Raw genomic sequence first — 21758 nt, forward strand, 5'->3', positions numbered from 1 at the left:
AGTAAACACACCACTGCTTCTCAGACGACCAGCAGGATACTACCAGTGGGAGAGACCTGCCAGGTCTAATCTTGAAACATAGACACCGATGTCCCTTGTGGGACACCCAAAAATTAATGATCATCAGAGTCAGTCCCAGTAATGATTCATCAAACCAGGCTGTAGACGTACACGGACCAGTAGGTTGTGCAAGCCTGGGTCGACAGAACATACATGTGTCTCCAACACGTGGAGAGTGGGCAGTGTGTAGTGGTGTGTTTATACCCCACCTGCACCCACAGTAAGGATGAGTGCTGTAGAGGAGGGGCAGGTGGGGGAACTATGGATATGCAATTATGGGCCTAGGCATGCAGGTGATGGGTGGCACAGTCGTATTAGGACCGCCACGGGGATGTAAGTAATATTCAGAAATGGGCATAGCTGACGCCCATACCTCTCAACCTCTAAGAGCAAATCCACTGGACAGGACATAAACCATTGGGGAAACAAATAGGGACCATACCACTGAAATGACCACGATTTCCAGGGACATCCCTGATTTCGACTCAATTTCTAACTCTGTTCCACTTAATCCCTCCTAAAACTAGTGACTTTTGGAGGAAAGGTGGTGAATTACATGTAATGAATAATGACAACAATTAAGAGTTATAAACATCATTTACCTCAGAAAATGTGTATGAATTTATATGCACTGAGCCTGTCAATGTGTCAGGTTAATAGCACTAATAATTTAAATGTGTCCCTGATGTTGTTATGACATGTACCTGATTCAGATGATATTTTTACCCAATCATATGAGAGGTCTAATAGGGACAGAAAGCACATATTCCACTGACAACCTTAGAAAGATGATAGAATATTAGGTATGCATTAGCATGACTTGGCTGAAGAATGTGGGTTCCAAAATCCAATTACTTGTTTGTATTGAACAGTGTCAGTTCCCATGTATTAGCCAGACAGGTGCAGATTGTAAGAGGAACACACTAATAATATGAATCAAACTCTGGACAGGCCGCGGATTCCATACAGTCGAACGGCATGCTTTTGCCTAATGGGCAGCCATTCCTGACACTGTAGGCATATAATCCAATGTAATAGGCATCATAAGGTAATATCGTAGTCCTCACTCCCACCCAGGGGTGTGAGTGTCAGATGCAAACACCAAATGCAGTGCATTTGCAAGTGCGGGAGCAAGCAGTTGTAGGCCTGTTTGGCCACCAGTATGCAAGTATTACACTGGTGAAGCAATGTAGAGGCTAACTGAGTGTAAGAAACTGTAACTGGAGGTTAGCATTGCTATGCTCTGTGCAAACCCACGCACACCCACTGACAACTGCTTTAATGTGCCTTAATCACTCCGTATTCAATGGCCTTGTTCTGCCCAGCAACAAAATAAACGGCCTCTGCAAGGCTCAAAACCAGGACACTGCACACACAGCTATTGTGATTTACCACTAAGCCATGGCAGATGTACAGACATTGGATCTTTTCACAAACATATCATCCAGTGCAGTCATTCAACAGTATAGCAAATGTATTCCATCATGTAGATGTATGTGTGTGTGTTTACGTCCAGATATAGATACATACATATATACAGATATATGAAGAACATCCCATGTGACAACAAAGCATTACAAAGGAATGAAAAGGGAAACACCAGTAATGCCTGTATTATGTAGTGGTGTTGTCCCATGTAATATCAAGACTCCCTCAGACAGACATGTGTCATTAATACACGCAAACATTTGTACATTGGCCAAATACATCACTCTGTGCATTTTATTTACATTAACGCAACAGTTCCTGTCCAATCATTATGTGAGAAAAGTACTGTTGCAAGGTGCTGTGTGCGACACCATCATCATGAAAAAGGTAAATGGAGCAACCATAGAGGGGCCAGTAGTGTTGTGTGTACAATGGGGTCATCTGCATCACGTGTACCTGGAACCTTTAGGAGTCATGTGCATACCAGGAACGTGTGCCTGAGAGACAGGGGTGAGGACAACTGGAGTATGTTGTGATGCATATTAAAAGGGTTACATGTGTCCAGTGGATGCTTGTGTGAAATGGAAAGCTATGTATGGGGCAAATGTTGTTCTAGGAAAAGATTGGCCATTTGTTTCTGTAGGGTGAGAGTGGGATGTGGGGGAAGGAGAGTAGGTATGCTCTTGGAGGATAGGTTGGGTAGGATGACAGACAAGACAGCATACAGGGACAGTATATGACACATGTGGGGGGATACACCTTGGACGAGGAGGGGTATTCGGCAGTCACAAGCCCATGAGCCCCCAGATGGAAACAGTGGGATGGAGGTCCCCAGCCATGGGCAGACACCACTGCACCAAAACAGCCACAAAGGTGGCAGTGCTGGGGGCTGTCTAGGAGGGGTAGGCTTACCCTGTAAATGTGACACACTGCCCTCGAGCTGGCATATCTGGCCTCAAAACCCCTTATTGAGCACCCTACGCACCATGTCTGGGACTGTACAACAGCGGACATGTTCCTGTATGGACCTGCTCCCAGAGGGGACAAGCCCCATCCTCACTAGCTGTTCCACCAGAAGGTGGTGCAGATCCAACAGAGGTGGAGGTCCAAGGCTGGGCCCCAGATGTGCTGGTGCCCAGTGCCATGGCCAGCTGAAGTGGGACAGGAGGATCTGCCGGGACCTCCAAACCCATACAACCTATGGTGTTGCAGTTTTAACACATATATGGCTTAGTAATAGTCAACAGCATTCAGGATTACTTATAACAGCATGCATAGATATGACCATTAACCCAACACAACAGATGGTGTACATTTGCAGAGAGAGCACAACACATGCATATATACTGTATGACATCGGTAAAAAGTGTAGAAGACTTGTGACTTCAGCTATGAACAGTGGCCCATTATTGGCATGTCACTGAGAACCCCAGACAGTGTCTGGCATACCACTGTTTCATGTGACATATGTCCAATCAGGGATGCGATGGCAGTAACTCATCACTATCACCATGTACTGACTGCAATCCTCACACTATGCTCCTGCAGTTCACAGATGTGTATTCAGTGAGTAACACAGGAAACAAATGGTTCTACACACTGACCAGTCCACAGATGGCCCTACAGACAGAGGTTCCCTCACAAACAGACCACTGTCTTGTCAGTTTTAAAACATGCAGACTAGCCATTACCACACACAACATGTTAAACTGGCAGTAGTCTCAATGAAGCATAGCTACACTTACCTGCTGTAGTCATGTCTGGCAGATCACCCTCTGTCTTTAGGGTATTACCCACTGTGTATGTTGTTTGAGGAACATCCAGATATCATCTGTGATGCCATTTACCAAACACCAAATCCAGGTACCACTCACAGCGACTGTCATGGGCAAACACCAACATGATGTTCCTAGATATTGTACTGTGTTTCCATGCAATTGGCTATGGGAATATCATCACAGCTGTTCCACATGCAATCAGCTGGAGGAAGACTGCAATAGGTGCAGAGGCCATCACCTGATCATGACCATCACTTACAAAACACAAGCTGCTGCTGAGCAGGTGTACAACTCCACATCCACCAGAGAGTGTGTGGGAGGGACAGACAGAGGCAAAGTACATCAGAGAAGGGCTTGGAGACTAAAACCTAAGCATTGTCTGTCACACACCTACCAGTACAGGGGTTCAAACCCCTGACTGACTAGTCATTACTATTACAAGTGCATGCAGTTACTCCATGTGCCACAAAGCTGACATGTTGGTGTGCTGTAAGAACATATATGTTTGTTGGTGAGTGACATCTGCAACAGAGATATAGTAGACATACATTAGGTGTAGCACACATGGCTGTCCACATGAACGGATGTCATTGTCAACACAGCCACTGTCTCTAATGGACTTACATTGACACACTTTGCCAGGCCACACAAATACACTTCCTAACTACTTAGTTTGCCACACTGCAGTAATGCACAGGTACTACGTGCACCACAGGGGATATCCGGAGGTTCTATGGGCTAGGGCATGTGAACATGTCTGACATCAGTCGGTATGGCAATGGGAGTTATACTGGGTGTGACTGTGGTTGGGAGCATCATACCCCACATGCAGACACAAGGTGCCAGTACTGACATGCATGTGTGCATTGCTTCATGGGTGCGTAGTGGTTGGCTGTGCAAGATGGCTGTACAAGGCTGGGTGATGGGTAATCCTTGGCATCATGCCACCCGACAATGATGTGCAGTGTGGTACAGGGGTGTAGTGTCTGAAATGTCCCACACAGATGGCTATTGTATGAACTGTCCTGACATCCTGGTTACCATTGTGTATGGTATGCCATGTCTGTGTTTGATAGTCCTTGACATGGACATTGCCTGGGATGTGCATGTCCCACAATAACGTACAGTGACATGTACAAGTGTACCTGGTTTGGCTGGCACATGCTGTGTACACAGACTGTTATCCTCAGATATGCCAATACTGGCCTGGTGTGGCAATACCTGCTTATAGACAGCAGAGCAGTTTGACCCTGCACCTGCATTGATAGCATGATACAGGTATTCCCTGGTGTCAGTGGCATCGGTCCATAGTGGGCACATGTGTAAGGCATTATATGGCCTCTGTGGATCACATTTGATGGCACCACATATGTTGCAGGCATCCAGTGGGGAACATAGTGAAGGCACATTGTCTTCAATTATGTGCCTATTGTACTGCTGTACAGGGTGCTATGCCCTCTACAGCCTACTGCAATCACACCATGCCTACTATCTGTCATCAGTGTGCAGGGTACTAGCAACATAACGGGATATTCCAGGAAAGTGTGTTTGTGTATGACACATGGGTTCAGAACGTATTTCGGGTAATAGTAGAGTTGCATACTTTGTTCACCAGGCCTTTTGCCAGATAAAGGGGTATGGCTTGCCAACACAGTCCCCTGGCTGACTGACATCTGTACTCCTCGTGAGGTGGACATTGTGACATATAATATGGATACCATATAGGAAAACTACAAAATCTACTCCCCAACATGTCCGGTGGTTAGACACTCAAAGCCACCTCCACACAGGCACTGACTGTCAAACACACACCTGCCATGTCTTGGAATAGAACCCCTACCTAACTAGTGTATCACACTACAGCATTACGCAGTTACAGCATGTGCTATGGAGATTACTGGGTTAAAGCAGTCCCAGAGGTGTATTACTAGATGGGTGACAACAGCAGGATTGCCAAAGGTGGTTATGTGAATTGTAAAGAGTGTGCATACTCTAAAAAGCATTGTTCCTTTCTCAGGCAGACAGACACACACACAGTTGGCCTGTCTTGGAATAGAACCCCTACCTAACTAGTTTATCACACTACGGCATTATGCAGTTACAGCACACACTATAGATATTATTGGATTACAGAAGTCGCAGAGGTGTATTTCTAGGTGGGTGACATCAACAGGGTTGCCAAAGGTGGTTATGTGAATTGTAAAGAGTGTGCATACTCTAAAAGCATTGTTTCTTTCACAGGCAGCAGACACACACACACAGTTGGCCTGTCTGGGATTAGAACACCTACCAAACTAGTTTAACACACTACAGAATTATGCAGTTACAGCACGCGCCATGGAGATTACTGGGTCACAGCAGTCCCAGAGGTGTATTCGTAGGTGGGTGCCATCAGCAGGATTGCCAAAGAAGGGCATTTCAAGTGTACTGCGAGTTGTAAATGTCTATTACCTGCGTGTACCCGCTGCTTACTGTCACGAAAACACATTTACACCTTCTTACAACTGCTTAAAAGTGTCTTATGCAGTCCTAATTGACAGTATCAACAAGGCTTGCAGGTCTTGAACACTGGAACATGCACACTGAGGTCACTAGACATATCACTAAGCCATCTGGGTTGTATACATGTTGCATGGAGTCTATAATGCACATCTTACTACAGGTATTCCACAGTACTTGAAAACAAATGGGACAGTCACTTTGTGTACATATGTACAGTACCCTTGAATGTACTGTACTCTGTGAAACAACAAAGACAAGTCTACATCTGTACAACTGTCATAACTACACACATATATATATATATATATATATATATATATATATATATATATATATATATATAAATATATATACACACCTACGGGATGTGCACACACACACACACACACACACACACACACACACACACACACATATATATATATATATATATATATATATATATGCATATACACAGACACAGCTATAGCTATAGATATATATATATATATATATATATATATATATATATATATGTATATATACACATCTGAACACCTTTTGTGACACAGAAGGCTTCCAAAGGAACTGACGTGTACACAAAACAGAGGCATCTCGTGTGTTATAACATTTAAATCTTAAACAGTTCACCAGAGAAGGGATGGTTGTTGTGTATGTGGAGTTTGGGGTGGGGAATGATGGCTAATTTAATCTACCCCGGGGATTGTGGAGTTAGGGTGGGGGAATAATGGGTATGGATTTCCACCCCAGTGACCACTTCTGTGTCACTGCTCGACAGTGGCACAGGAAAATAGCATACCCAAATGTAGTCGTGCTTGACTGTGCATTCTTTACCATTCCTAACTATGTAATACTTTGTAGACACCGGTCACCACAGATGGCTACCATGGTGTGCTAAAAGACATTATACATGTATATGCCTGGCTACACGGTAGTTACACACACAAACATGCACACACTTGCCAGTATTGTGCATACACATCTTGCCTATGTAAAGGTAAGTAGTACAGTGGTATGCAGTTGGGGTATGTGCCACAGAAAACATACAATTACACTTACTCTGATTCCATTTCTGAGCTGGATGGTATCACAGGACTGATTACTTGCAGTGGGGAGGGGGGAAGAGAGAGGTTTAGCAGCTGACAAGGATAAAGGCCAGTGCAAAAGGAGGTATCTCTTTGGAATGCAGCAAAACCCACTGTCATGACAGGATGCAGACACAAATACACACACACACACACACACACACACACACACACACACACACACTCAGCCATTTGCTGACACAATCACACTCAGGCATTTGCTGAGACACACACACACACTCAACCATTTTCTGACACACACAATGAGGTATTTGCTGTCACACACACAAACACACATGCACAGTTGCCAGTGGTGGGATCCAAACTCCTGCCTATCTACAGATCACTATTACAGTACTACACAGTTATGAGATGCCCCACAGAGATCACACATTCCAAGGCAGTCAGACTGCCCTTCTAAGATTGAGGACAACAACAGGGAGACTGACAGTCACGAAGTATATAGCTGCAAACCTGTGTGTTTAAAATAGGTGTCCATTACAACTTGTATGCACAAACAAGACACATCCTCTGCAGGTAGGCCTGAGAGGTATAGTTGTAGCACAACAGGAACCTGAATTGGAGTATGGCCATCTGTGGAATGGACAACTGCTATCACTATACAGGGTTACAGTGGGCATACTCATACACTTAGTAGCACAGGGCCATTTGGGATGCACTATCGCTACAACTACACAAGGTTATACTGGGCATGCTCATACACTTAGTAACAAAGGGCTTGTTGGATGCACTGACTCAAATTACACAAGGTGGCAGTGTGTATGCTCATACACTTAGTAGCACAGGGCTGTTTAGGATGCACTCCAATTCTAGCACAGGGCCGTTTGGGATGCACTATGACTACAACTACACAAGGTTATACTGGGCATGCTCATACACTTAGTAACAAAGGGCTTGTTGGATGCAATGACCCAAATTACACAAGGTGGCAGTGGGTATGCTCATGCACTTAGTAGCACAGGGCTGTTTGGGATGCACTCCAATTCTAATCACAGAAGGCCACAGTGTGCATGCTCATACACTTACATGTACAGAACACATTGTAATGGACCCCTATTATAAACACACAGGTTTACAGCTATGTACATCTTACCTGTCACTATATATACACATCATGCTGGTTTACTACCTGATATTTGTATGTGGCCCATAAATTATATGTCTGTGTCTGTGCTGTGTGATACACATGCATACATGTACATGAAGTACTGACATATATATGTTAAGCATACACATTCATGCATGTGTGGACGTGACAGACAATAGGTTACCTGGGACACACAGGCAGATGCTACCTACAGCATGTGTCACACACCTTGCTGCCCTGAAAGGCATTATTTGATAGCAGGTTGTGGACAGTGGCATTATACGTCGAACAGTGGCATATGCAAGCATAATATGTGAGCCACACTGTGTAATGGTACTGAGGCGCAGGTGTCAAAATGACCTCTCCCAGCTGTGTTAGTAGTTGTGATTATTAGCAGGACTGCTACCCTAAGTAGACCTCACATTGGTCATATACACAATTTCTGCTGCTGTCTGTCACCTTACATGAGGCTTTTGCTACCAGGCACATTACTGCCACTCACAGTGATGTCATGGTACGAGTGGAAACTGCTAGACCAAAACAATGAGCCAATGTCCTGCTGTTATTATGAGGTTGTCCAGTGTTTGTCATTCTGGGCTGTCATGACTGAACGACAAGCCTTCAACACAGAGCACATGCATCTATGTTTCATGTGTGTGTGCATAATACCTAGATCGCATTTACCCATATAGCTGCATTCCAAGGCAAATGTCCTACACCCAGAAGCAACACCCTGACACCTACAAGACAATTGCATTGGATGCTTATGCTAACCAGTGCTAGATGTGTGGCTTTAGTAATCCATTTGCTCAATGTAGAACCTATAATGAGGAATACTGACATCTGTGCAGTGAGGAACACCTGGCTGAAGGTTCTGTAGTGCACAATTGCACTATCACCATATAACTCAGATCCAGACATGTGGGCCATAACAGTAGTATGGACCATTCCAGGTGGTGGTGTACACATATTCATAAAGGCTACTCACATGTAAATACCACTACTCTGACATAACGCATCACAGATGAGTCAGGTACAGGTGACAGTGGCAAATGCTGCATTCTAGGATGTATCCTCATATACATCCACCACCTTGTCCCCAGACTACCAACACACATCCATATGTGGTATGACATAGTATGGTAGACCACCAGATAACCCTCGATTGGTGGACTGCACCTAGGCCTACATCAACTGTGCAAAGTACCCATGTATAGACACACTGCATAATGTGTTATGCAATGCAATAATACCACTGTTTGTAACCAGCTCAGTTGTACACATACCAGGGTCCCTCGGATGTTGTCAGCATTAACACGGTTGACTGTTGCTGTACACCAGTAAACAACACCCTCATGGTTGGATATGACCTAACTGTACCTGCCCTGGATATGTACAGCCCAAACTCATACAACATAAATGACATTACCATAGCTTTTGTTATCCTTTCTTCATACACGTGGCTACAGTCATTACACACATGTACATGGCAGATAGCATGCTAACAATACATAAGGTTTGATATCTATGTTAACAGAGGTAATATTCTCTCTCTACTGGTCACCATGACACCTATGATATCATATAACACCCCATGTGGCATGTATGTCATTAGACATGTCCACCTAATGCAATGCCTACAAACATACCCAAATAACAGGATCATAGGACCTACACAAGGCCTGTACTGACAGACTCAGGGAATTCCAGCTCTGCTCTGTATGTTCCTGAGTAGTCATAGGTGATATGTTCATGTCATGTACAGCCATGTGTGGCCACAGCTCCTACATATACCCCATGTCAATATTTGCAAGCCATGCATGTTATGTGCTGTCTGGACATTAGCCTTAGTACCATAATAGCCAGCACATGCTGGGGTGAGATATTTACAAGCCACAGACATCGCACATGCTTGAATGAGTGTACTGCCTAGCTCTAACAGAGCACATTGCTGGCACTCTTCCAGTAAGCATGAGGTGTGTGTGGCAAATATGATGTGTTCACTGTTGACCGTTACAGTGCCCTGGCTTCACCATGGCACTGTCAAGTAACAGTTTGTAGGAGCATGACATGGAATAATGCTGTGTGTGTCTCGCTGATATGTGCTGTTGTCATATATGTACACTTGGCTACACGGTGAAGGTGGTGGTGTCCTACCAGTACATGAATACAACATCCATTATGGTGTAATGCTCAGCTATGTTTCACACATGGCATGGTGAAGGCATGGAATGTATCCTCTTGACCTGCTAGTGCACTTACTGATGTTGACCACATATGTGTACATGTATTGATGTTTGTGTAGATTCCATGTGTGTACAGTGTCTGATGTCTGAAGGTGACTATTGTCTTAGTACATCATGCTGGTGCAATACAGCTTCAACGTTGCCAACTGTATATGGTGATTGCTCTAAGTACAGTAAGCCATACATGAGGTACTGACAGATGTTTGGACATGACTACTAAGTGGTGGGGCTTCTTTGCAGATGAATGATTACTGAGGACAGCTCACTGGTGTGTTACAACCATTCCTACAATAACCTGTGTAACTGCTAAGGTCAGGTTTTGTTAATTGAAGTGGAAGACAGACAATGTAGAATGCTGTAAGGGTGACATTGAAGGCAAACCTCATGACACCTGTAACAGTAATACCTCCCCTGTGCATATATTGTGCATTTATCAGCACAGTTGGCAAAGGAAAGAGCTTTGTACCAGATGCAATAGTGCTGTACTTCTCCAATACCTATAATGAGATAGGCAGGTGTTTGATTCACAGTACTGGCACATGTGTGTGTGTGTGTGTGTGTGTGTGTGTGTGTGTGTGTGTGTGTGTGTGTGTGTGTGTGTGTGTGTCCATATATGTCAGGTATGGTTGGGAATACATCCCACATGTTTTCACACTCCTGAACACTGTTGTTGACACCAGTACAGAGTAAAGTGTAGAAAGAAAGGTATAGGCAGGTGGTTGAACCTCACACATGTAAAGTGTCTGTATGTGTGTGACATAGGTGTATATCTTTGCGAATGCCACATAGTGTGTGTGTGTGTGTGTGTGTGTGTGTGTGTGTGTGTGTGTGTGTGTGTGTCTATGGCTGTCCGTGCATCCCTGTTGATATCATCAATCATAGACAGGCATTCTAACCGCCTGTTAACATGTACACCCTGGGGTGTGACCTGTTTTTACATAGCCTACTGATGGACCCCCCCTCCCCACACACACTCACTGCACTGTAGTATCCTTGTCAATGCCCTTGATCTTAGGCCATTCTGACCACCTGTACATGTGTAACCTCTGTGGCGCGTCTTGTAATTGCATAGTACTATAATGATGATATGCACATAGGCAAGGGTTCTCATCCAAACACACTCAACTGTGTGTGTGTGTGTGTGTTTGTCAGAGTGTGTGTTACTGTGTCTGTGAATCCCTGAGTGTGTGGGTGTGTCTGTGTTTGCATGCTGTCATGGCAGTGGGTATTACTGCTTTCCAATGAGAAGCCACTATTTCCACTTGTCTTCTGCCATACCACTGTTTTACCTCCTCCCTGCTCCAGGTAACTATACCTGTGATGTCACCCACCATGGATGTGATGGCTCTGAACACAGTAGCTTACTACACAGCTATCATGCTCTTGGATCATTAGAACAGTAAACATAATTGAAACATGGGAGAATATAACTGTGATGTGGAAGCTACAAAGTGCATGCAGGTATTGTCATACTGACCTGTGGGTAGTCAACATGTACATATGGGACACTAACCACAAACACCGACATCCCCCGGCACATGCAACTACACCTGAAAGAGGAAGGCAGAACGTCAAGATCAACATGCTGTTAGTGTTGTTACACATGATGCATACTGTCAAACATACAAAATGCATTCAAAACTGTAATACATGGTATGTCTGCTGCCTGTCAACACTACTCAACAATATTAATCTACAATTGTCTAGTATGTTGACCCTGTGCATCAGACCATATGAGCATGTCCCTGCTCCAATGGTGTGGATGACAGGGATGCGGCACAGGCATCATCATATGCACAGGGTGATCATGTTTGCCAGAGGCCTAGGCTGCACCATTGGATGACATCATATGTGTGTGTTAGGGCCTGTGATAACATTGGGCATGTGTGGATGTTATGTGTGTGTGTGTGCGTGTTGAGGTGCCCCACATTTGTTTCCGGTGTGTGTGTGTGTATGCATGCACACAGGCCTGGCATGTGGCTGGCCTAGCGTTTATATCATGTTATCAAAAGATGAAAATAGCAAATGCTATTTCATTGAACCTAAAATATCTAAACCACATAATATCGAACATTCAGAACAGCAAATTTTTTCCTTGTGAAAAAATTTGCTATTCCGAAACACATACACACAACACAAGCACACCTAAAAAACATCAATACACACATACACTTATAATCCTACAACTAACCCTACACTAAACTATACATACACTGCTATCTATCCACTTACCTTAACCCAAACCCTAACCCAAAGTTCCGTCACTATTGCACACTCACCTAACCTGCACCCTAACCCTAACTCACTTAAAAAAGTCACAAAGCACAAACTGAAGCAGATAAACACAAAAGCCAGAAGAAGTAGCTGAACTGAACCCACTCGAAGTATTGCAGGCTGCAAATCACCACACAGTTGTAGAATGCAGAATCCACTTTATTAACTTCAGACAAAAAAATCCAAGGATGATAATACTTTGAGTGGGTTCAATTCAGCTACTTCTTCTGGCTTTTGTGTTTACCTAACTCACTTAACCCACCCTAACCCTAATTCACCTAACCCGCACCCTAACCCTAACTCACCTAACCCACGCCCTAACTCTAACTCACCTAACCCATGCCCTAATTCTAACAACCACACAATCGCACACTTACCTGAACCCAACCCGTAAATTTCCACCACAGCGCTGAAAATAGTGAAGCCACAGAACTGGCCAACCAAATTCTTTCCCTAGGAAAAAATTTGGTGTTCTGCAGCTTTGCTATTGTAAGCATTTGCTCAAAACGGGTCTATATTAGAACATTCAAAGTTTTAAAACTTCGATAGTCTGATATAGACCCACTGGTCTACACAGGGGTATTATTGACAGCTGCAGACTGTACAAGCCAGGTTTCACAGTTCATGGTGTCCTGCCACGGCCACGTGACCTGTGCCTGCTAGGGGTTGAAAGGCACTACCAGGCAGAGGTCCAGATTGGGTACTGTCTGATGACACATGTCCACTGGAATCGTGTCCCTGTTGGGACCATCCAGGACCACGTGCACATGGCCTGCTGTGTCCTGGTGTGGACTGCATAGCACTAGCTGCACTGCTGCTGCTATCGCCATTATGGGAGTGGGCATGTGCAGCAGCATGTTCATGTAGACCTTCAACAGGTGATGTAGCTGACCTACGTCCACGTACCAGACGCCTCACTCCCACCAGATGTTCCAGCACAGACATTCCACACTCAAGGATTGACATGCCATGGGCAAGGACTCCCACCATGTCACCCAATCGTCTATCCAAAACATCTGCAAGATGATGGTGGCATTTGCAAGTGCCTGGATGTTGTCAGTTAATGAATGGACAGCAGCCCTCTGAAGCCTCAGACCTTCTCTGTTGTGCCATTCAGCACATGCCTGTGCCTCCATTACAGCCCAAAACATGTGTCTGGTGACTTCAGCTGATGTGCTTTGTTTCACAGGGGCATGTTGGTCAGTGGTCCTCCTACGAGCAGCGCTGGGCACATGCCTGTGTGGGACATCACCAGTCAGTTGACTGGGATCATGGTCTGCAGGCACACCTTCCATAGTCTCCACACTTCCCTGTTCCATGCTACCACCCACCAACTGTCCTTCCTCTATGGCCAGTGGTGATGGGGTATGTGTAGGCAGGGGAACTGTGTGTGAGGCTGAGGGGGAGATAGGTGGAATGGCAACCAATGGCACAGATTCAGCCCCTGACAACCCTGCCTGTGCCTCAATCATACTATCATCATCACTGCTAGTGTCTGTAGGGACACTAACATCAGGTGGACCGCAGGAGGGCAATGCACCTACATCAACACTCGTGAGGGAAAGACAAGAACTGTACATTACAAGTTATACCAGAGACACACACAGACAGAGACACACACAGATAGAGACAGACAGAGACACACACAGAGACAGAGACACACAGACACACACAGACAGAGACACACACAGACACACACAGACACACACATACACACACACATGCTACATGCAGATGATATGGCAGATGGCATTCAACTTAGACAATTATAGTTTCAGCTTAGACAATTATAGTGGCAGTTATCATACATCCCTGAGCTGCGCACAACAGCATGCATGTGTTATAGCAGACGGCATGCACCTTACACAATTATAGTGGTGGTTAGCATACATACCTGATTTGCACCATTTATGTTAGTAGCCTATGCCCCATACCTGCAACACAATGCATGCACTTTGCACCACTGCACCGCACTGTCATGGTGTGTGCAACATACACCACATGTTAACAGACCATTGCTGACCTTTGTACATCTGCCACTGATGCTCTGTGTTGGCCACCGCCCCTATGTATGAGGACATGAGCAGTAGGGTATGTTGACTGCATACTACATTTGCCTGAGCCCTAGCTTGCATATCTCCCCCAAAGCAGTGCATGTCTGTTCAACATTATTCCGCCTACCCCTGAGCTGAGTCTAGACATTGTGCATGTGGCTGTACACACATGTTTGACATGGCTTTCCCTACTTTGCAATGGTGCCAAAGACCAGCACAGGTTTACAGTACACCGGCCTGCTGTGTGGCGTATGACCTTGCCGATCACATGTAGTATGACATGTCTTCTGCTGACATGTTGAATGACATGCATACATGTGTAACACAATGGTGTCCTTTCCAACCTACAGTACGGTAATGGTGTCCCAATGCAGGGATGTGTTATACTAACATGGGCCTTCAGCTGATGCAATGTTGTCTGTCCACCCTACAAATATGCAGGGACATACTGCACATTGAGCTGATGTGCATAGACATTGCAGGGCATCATGTGGCTTCACAATTGCTATACAGTGTGAGCTACTGACACAGTTCATAGCCATGACTATGTTCACATACAATACATATCTAATGTGGAATGTGACCCACGTCACTGAGGTGCATGCACACTAAACCCTAATGTGGAAGGTGTGACACAGGTCACAGAATGGTATACAAATAACACCCCTTCACATCTGCAACTATATTACTGATGCCTGGCAACAATGCCCACACATTGCTAACTTAGCAGTACTCTATGCCCCACATGCCATCTGTGTACCTCACACACATGAGGAGCGGGCATGACAGTGATGTCGGACACCAGCAAGGTGAATGTACTGTATCTGTGGCCTGATGTGATTGTATGTGTATGTTGTGCAACACATGCATGCATTTGGATACTGTATAGGTGAATGTTTTCATGTTGTGACACACTCAAGATGTTCAAGACATGTTATGTGGTGGTTTCATGTTATGCCTACACAAGCTGTGCACAGGCCTGTATGATGTTTAGTGCTTCACACATCTGCAATATCACCATTACACAAAGGCCATAGTTGTATTGTGTCGAGCCAATGTACAACAGGGTGTACACACATGTACATCACTTTTACTCTGTGTATTGCTTCATGTCTCTGGCCATCCTCCATGGCCATGTGTACACATGTTCTGTCCAATGGTTGTGATGACCATCTTATTTCACATGTTAGTGTTATCCCATATGACATACACCCATAGATGTCATATGCTCCGCTGAGGACAGGGTTATGCAGACAAAGGGTGGTATGTATGTGATGTGAGACATGTTTTGCAGGATAGTTGAACCGTGTTGCAGTCAGCCCACTACATGTCATGGACATGTCAGATAGCACATGACATTGTGTGACATTCATAGCAAGGATATAATCCACAAGGGTGTATCCTGTGGGCCGGTCATACTCCAGCTCCAACACATTTAGAGTGTGTGCACACATATGCTCTCTGTACAGTACTGTTTGTATTCCCAACATGTGTAATGCTGATATGTAGTACCTGCCCCTACAGGGAAACACACCTCCACCATTGCACTGTTGTCCGCACATCTAGCAGTGACAGTTTGGAAGGTTTAGTGTAGGTGTTTCATATAGTCTTCAATTGTTTCATATGGGTAAACATTTTGATGTATTGCAGATCTGACCAGTGTCCATTAATAGGACCACCATACATTATATGTATGTGTGTTATGGCAGATAGCATGCAATTAATATGTGCCGTGCATTATCAAGCCTGGTAAATAATAACAATCTCACCTGACACAGGCTGCTGTTGCTGCAAAATGCCAGAGGTACCTAAACAGGAGTGTCACAGCAGTAAGATCATTATCCATACCTGTGTGATAGCTACAGGGTGCAATGTCCATGTTAGCACATAAGCCAGTACAATACACTATACTATGGAGTATGCACATCTGTGCATACATAGAGTAGCAGACCATAGTATGTGGCATGTGTGCATACATGCCTTGCATATGATGTTACATTACATATTGTACAGTAACACATGTAACTATGTGAAATATAGTTGTGTTATATGTGACTTACCAGGCAACTCCAGGCTCGATGATTGAGAGACACCCACCTCCACAATACCAGCTAAAACTTGTGGATGGAGGTCTTCAGGTGTCCCCAGGTTGGCCAGTAGCTCCTTGGTACGTGTGAGTGGGGGCTGGGTGAGTGCCCCCCCCAACCTGTTGCACCTTGTTCCCTAGCGATTGCATTAGCACATTGTTTCACCCGTCTTATGAGGTCAGTGCAGTGTCGGCGCACCTGCTGATAGGTGCGATTGAGACAGCCAACATCATTTACCCTCCTGCAGAGTTCCTCCCACAGGGCATCATGCTGCTGTGCATCCTGTGACACATGGCTGAAGAGTGTTGTATGGTTGTCGAGGAGGTATGAGACAAGGACTTCATCCTCCAAGTGGCTGTACTCTGGCAGTCTGCTACATGGCATACCTGGATGACATAATGATGGAGACAGGTCATAGTAACTCACAGGGAAGTACAGAAGTACAGCTGAACATACATGTGTATTACATTTATTAAGATTACAAATACGTCTTTGCAAATCTACATGACACTAACACCACTGACATGTATATGTCACACACATTTGACACTTACTGGTGATGTGATGTTATCACCATATATGCATGTGTCATGTGATGACATTGCTCATACACCATGTGGATGTTGTCTTGACGTGGGCATGTCTGTTTGCCTGTACTGGTGTCTTTACCTATCAGCACATGCCTGGATGTGTTCACATTAATGCAACTAGCCTTAATGCTGTGTATATGTCACATATATAGTCATACATAGCCGTTAGCGACATGACCTATGACCCTGCAGACTTGCAAACATGTATGTGTTTTGCCATATACATCTACATGGCACAACACAGCTGTGTAGCATCCTGCCATGTATTGCCTGTGTTGCACATGTGTAACACATATGACAATAGCTAGCCTGATGGTATTTGCAGGGTTGGATATCAACTATAGCATGTATGGTCATAGTGATCTAGTAGGCTATATGCCCTGGGCCATTTATGAGCCTAGGTAGACAGGATACCTAGCTGTAGGCAACAGACAGGTAAGTTTCAGTGGCCAGTTCAAGCAGTGCCACAGAACTGATCCACAGGGTTACTGATATATTTGGCATGCGGTCATTACATCATGTCACAGAGAGGGGCGATGTGCAGCTTTGCTGGACAGGGATGCATAGTATGGCAAGAGTATGTTAAGTGTATGGGACAGAAATCTGTCAGGCATGTTGTGATCCTTGTACTAGAAAGGTGGATGTCCATGAAGTATGTGTTATTTGGGATCAGGATGTGTTAAGTGTAGCATGTCCAACACCTCTGGGTTGGACATGGCTTTATTCAGGGTAGGCTGCATGCTACATAGTGCAGCTAGGGATTGGGAAGGGCAGTGTAGGCCATCTACACATGGGCAATAACCCTTAAAGGAAATATGTGATCTATTATGGGTCACATGGGTGTTGAGTATGGCTGAGCAATTATCTCTATATTCCTGGATGGTACCCTGTCATGATTAGAGGTGCCACATATGAATACCTGTCTGGTGTGGTGAAGTAACAATCAAAGGAAGGAATACTGTCCAGCTGCATCCCATACACACAGTTGCCATTATGCTGACCACTGTCTAGGTGGTAGTTCATGGGTACAGGCTTTGTAACATAGGGGATGACAATGCAATACTTAGCTGTCAGATTGTGGCCATACGTCACACACCACACATCTAACACACTAAGGCCCTTCTGTAGGTTGAATGCAGCACACATTGAGTTGACTATTGCTCCTAGTTCACAGTCATTTGCAAACATCAATAGGCTGATGCCTTCTGTGTTAGTCTGTGTGGTATAGATAACAAAGAGGGGGAGTACCAGGAATTAACCCTGTATTACTGTGGCTGGCACTGGTTTGATGTGTGTGTATTAGTCAGACACCTTCTGTAGTGTTGGTTCTGCCAGCAGTCCAGTTGCCCACCATTCCTGTGACATAGGAATATACACCTAGTTTACTGAGTGTAGCTGGAACACAGTATGGGTGATGGTGTCCTACGATCTGGCAAGGCCATGATATGCAGTGTGAATCAACCCTACTGTCATCTACATCTGTACCGAGTACATCAAATATGTTGATCACAGTTCATGGCCTTACAGACCAGACTCAACAGGGTAGTTGTGCACTATTTCCCATTATCAGTGGTGTCTCCCCCTTTGTGGGGTGTGATAACTGTTGCTGTGCACCATTCGGTGTGTACACAGCCTGACATGGAGCTATGACTGAACATGATGTGTATGTGGATAGCTGAATGTTCTTACACTTGTGTAGGATACACCCTGGGATGTTGACAGGTCCCATGAAAGCTGTATGTATGGCTTTAGAGAGTGCAGCTTGTACCTGCATAGTCATTATTACAGGGGCCCTTTAGTGTACATGGATATATTACTAAGTGTACCCCATTGGGGGGTGGGAGTGGGTTTAGGTTCTCCAAGACCCTATCTGGATGAGCAGGTGCTATGTCTGTAAGTGCAGTACTTCCCATGCCATAGTGCTGTGCAGCACGGCAGGTCTTGTCATTGCCATTACGATTAATGACATAGCTATAGAATGCTCTGTGCTTGACCTCATAACATGTGGCTGATTAGTTTCACAGTAGCTTTATGTGGTTTTACATGGTGTATCTGCATCTTACTGAGGCTGATCAGGGATCACCTACACTCATGTGTGTTCACTCTTGCAACAGTTACTACCTTCTGTGGTACAGTTTAAAGCATGGTACCACCAGTTTGCCTTCTTGTTTGTGTTGGGTTCAATCCTGGTTCTGTTTCAATGGCACAATCACTGCACATATGTGACTGCTTAAGGTTCATTTGTGTAGGATTCAGCATTTGCACATGCATTGTCTATCTGCATGGGTGCCATTACAGTCACCACTCTGCTCTTTGGAAACATAACATTGGCACTGGGGACATACTGTTAGCCCTGTTTGTGTGACTGCTGTGATCCAGGTCATTGGAGTCGATGGAATCCAACATGCATTGAGCGCAGGTGTTGGTACATGAGGAGTCTTCCCAGTTTATAATGGAATAGTTGAGAGTAGCCATTATTATGGTTCTGTCTCAGACCTAATCTTTCCCATTACAGCACATTATGACAGTTGGGAAATCCACAGCTGGTGGGTGATCTGTCTCAAGGTGCAATTTGAATTCCACTTTGGCATAAAGGTAGTTACTCAGCATAATGCATCTGAAGTTATGCAAGTGCAACTAGCGTGGGGGTGTACATATCCTTCAGGAATATGGACACAATTGTGGCCCATGTGTTCCAATAAGGGATAATGGGCAAGAGGTGAGGTATGTGTTATAACAAGGTCATGCAGGTGTGCTCTCCGGAGTGTTGAAATATGTCTCAGCCACTGCACAGATATGTTCTCCATGTTAGGGATTGACATATGTGTGTCCGCATAGTGTTTCTGACATGTATCATTGTGTAGCGAGACCTGCAGCTTATTGCTTGGCTGTCCCTGTAATAGCAGTGGACCTTCACTTGAACTGTGCATGATGAAGGCACTATAGGGGAAGTGTGAACCCTAGGCAGTATCCAGATTCCCAGGGGTGACAGGTGCAAGCTCTGTCTGGCAAAGCATCATGGTCCGTCAACCATGGTATCCCAGGCAGACAGATACTGGATACCCTTTGACTTGTACCACTACACTAGACAATTGTGGAATACAATCCATTTGTCCCTGTACTGCAGTATCATTCTGGCCAATGGCAGAATGCTACCCAGGCCTTGGGACATACCTGCATGGGCTACAAGACCTGACAGTTCCTACATGTGTTTCTATGCAGTCCAGGCTACTGCATCACAGGTCCTGCACAACAACATGGAATATGCCAGAGCCATGTGTATAGTTCAAAAGGTGGTCTAAGTGTATGGGTATGTGGCTAATCATGGCAGACAGGCAGCTGGCAGCATGTATGCCCTTGTATAGGTTGGTGTGTAACATAGTGCTAGCATTTGCATTCACAAATAAGTACTGTTGGGCATGTTTCCAGCCATGTGTTCTGAGGTGTGGCATAGTTATGCAAACTATGTCATACAGTTTGTGTATTTCGGTGTCTGTCTCTTCCAGCTTGGGGGATCACTTGTTTGGCCAGATACTTAGAAGTGTCTGTGAATGTGTGTGATTTCTGGTAGTGTGTGTGGGTGTCCTTACTGTGTTCTGGTAAGGGTAAGTGTTGGTTGTGTTGATGAGCTGCATATGTTAACCTACACCTCATGACTGTCCAGTCCAATCATGGCTGTAGACTGGGCTGCCTTCCAGCTTACCCCTGTAGCTGCATCCCAAACAATGTGTGGGGTGTGGTGTTAGGTGGGTTTGGCAGTGTACATGGCATAGAGATTACATTCCCTAAGGATGGCCACATACACAAAGCTGACATTAGTAAACACCAGTAGCTGACTAGTGCATTCAGTACTACAAGTACCAAGTACTGTATTTAGTTTACGTATTGCTAACAAAGATGTTTTAGACAGTGATGCTCACATGTAAATATTTGTGTTATAGACATGACAACACTGGCTATTATGGAAACATTGTAGCTACCTTTAGCAGCAATCCTCTTCTGAGAAGCACATCACATCCTGTTAGCTGATTCCAGATGATGCAAGTGTCTACAGGTCTGTTTTCTTCTCTGGCTATATACTCACATATCCACCAAGACCATGAGCTCTGCTGGGCACAGACACCCACTCTCCAAACAGAGTCATGTATCAATAGACTCTGATGCCACTATCAACATGATCAGGATATAATCAGATAGTGTGAGCCATCACCTATGAAGCGGCTATTACACATGGGCAGCTGTCTTCTACATCTTACACTCCTACTGCAGATGTTACACTGGAGTTAGAGATGATATGCAACCTGTTTCATTACAAGTGCTGTGCACTACCTTACATACAGTATGTGCAAGTGGCTGTTAGGTTGGCAATGAGAGGTTGGGCTACACAAACCTAGTAGTTCAACCAGTGTGTCTCTACTCTCAATATCCATTCTATGTAGGTGTGCACATAGCCATTTGGCCCAGCCCTATAACAAGGGTCACTACACATTTGCATAACATGTACAGCTGTTATTTATTTATTTTATTATTTTTATTTTATTTTACA

Source organism: Protopterus annectens, chromosome 1.part1, assembly GCF_019279795.1.
Source record: "Protopterus annectens isolate FY-2018-M chromosome 1.part1, PAN1.0, whole genome shotgun sequence".
NCBI classification, from domain to species: Eukaryota; Metazoa; Chordata; order Ceratodontiformes; family Protopteridae; genus Protopterus; species Protopterus annectens.